Below are 1518 nucleotides of genomic sequence, written 5' to 3'. Positions count from 1 at the left end.
ATGGGGAGGGCATGCTGGCAGCCTGTAGATAGCTGAGCAGTGGGGCAACCCTGCCTGAAGGTCTTGGCAAGGCTATAGTGCCAGCAAGGTTGCCCTGGAGAGCTGGCCACAGCCAGGGATCCAGGGTGGCACTGCTCAGGCCCAGGCAACCCAACACGCCTTTAAAATTATACTTCTTTCAATTTATTTCAAGCAGAGCATTTACTCCTAACTTTAAATAGCTGCATTACAATGAGGTTGCGTCAGCCTGTATTACATGTAAAGGCCAAAGAGCTTCAAGTCATGTAGAGGACAGCCTGGTGAGCAAAAGGTGTTATGGGTTGAATTGTGTCTGCCCCAAATTCATGTGGAAGTTCTAACCCCTGATGCCATAAAAGTGTCCTTGTTTGGACATAGGATCTTTGAAGATGTTATCTGTCAGCATGAGGTCGTCATCCTTGCACAGGGGCCATGCTAATCTTCTCTGTATCGTTCCAATTTTAGTATATGAGTCGGGGCCGACTCAATGGCAAATAACAGCAACAACAACAGCATGAGGTCGTACTGGAGTAGGGTGGATCCTAATCCCACGTGAGTGGGAAGAGATGAAGAGACAGAGAGACAGACAGAGGGAAGATAACCATGTGATCTCAGAGTTACACTGTCATAAGCCAAGAAACTTCTGGAGCTTGTGGAGGCTGGGGGAGACAAGAAAGGCTCTTCTCCTAGAGGCTTCAGAGAGAACATGGCCCTGCCAACACCCTGAATTCCATCTGCTAGTCTCCAGAACGGTGGCACGGTTCTCACAATAACTTTCTGCTGTTTGAAGCCATCCCTGGTTGCGGTATTTTGTTATGGCAGTCCTAGGAAGTTAATACACCTAGTTACAAAGTGGCACATTTAGCGCTTTTCTGGGGACCTCCACCAACACATGCGTCCACACTTTGGCTCCACCACTTCCTGTCTGTATGATCTTAAGGAATTTTCTTTACGTTTTAAAGTTTCCTTTCCTTTCTGTAAAATGAAGATAGTAATAGTGTCCATTTGAAAGGCTTTTTGTAAAGTTTGAAGACATGCAAAAATGGATATAAAACATTAGCACGGTGCTTGGTGCACAGTGAGCGGTTGGTCAATATAAGCTATACTATTACGATTCCACCCAGTGATGAGCAAGATTGCTGCACTAATACGGTGGCAGCTGAGAGCCAGGACCTGTGCAGAGAGCAGCTACTTGGAATTCCTGCAGCAGCCAGGTTTGTTGATGCTGTGTTAAATTAAGGCCCATTAATTCATTGTGAAAACAAGCCTTCGAAAAGGGCCTGGAATTTGCAGCTTCTTCTCTTGAATTAATGCTGCATGGCACCACTTTATTTTAAGAATAATAAATGTTAACTCAACAGTGGCAAAAACCCCTGCTGCTGTGTTTGCCTGGCTTCAGTGCTGGGGGTGGCCTGTGCCTTCTGCTCCCGGCTGGAAGCTGCTGCCGAGTTCCCAGTAGTGACTCAGCCTGAGGGCACAGCCCCAAACAGGCACTACAGA

The 1518-nt window shown here is 46.9% G+C and overlaps 1 non-coding gene across 1 annotated transcript; it reads right to left on the bottom strand.

Moving 5' to 3' along the window:
- Window positions 1-401: 401 nt before the first annotated feature.
- LOC122149719 lies at window positions 402-504 on the bottom strand. Its single transcript, XR_006163293.1, has one exon. It is a non-coding gene; the product is annotated as a U6 spliceosomal RNA (small nuclear RNA).
- Between the last annotated feature and the right edge of the window lie 1014 nt (window positions 505-1518).

Source organism: Orycteropus afer, unplaced genomic scaffold, assembly GCF_000298275.1.
Source record: "Orycteropus afer afer isolate SDZICR_OR568_19922 unplaced genomic scaffold, OryAfe1.0 scaffold00042, whole genome shotgun sequence".
NCBI lineage: Eukaryota > Metazoa > Chordata > Mammalia > Tubulidentata > Orycteropodidae > Orycteropus > Orycteropus afer.
The sequence above is the reverse complement of the archived record's forward strand: the minus strand, read 5'-3'. Positions and strand labels throughout refer to the sequence as shown.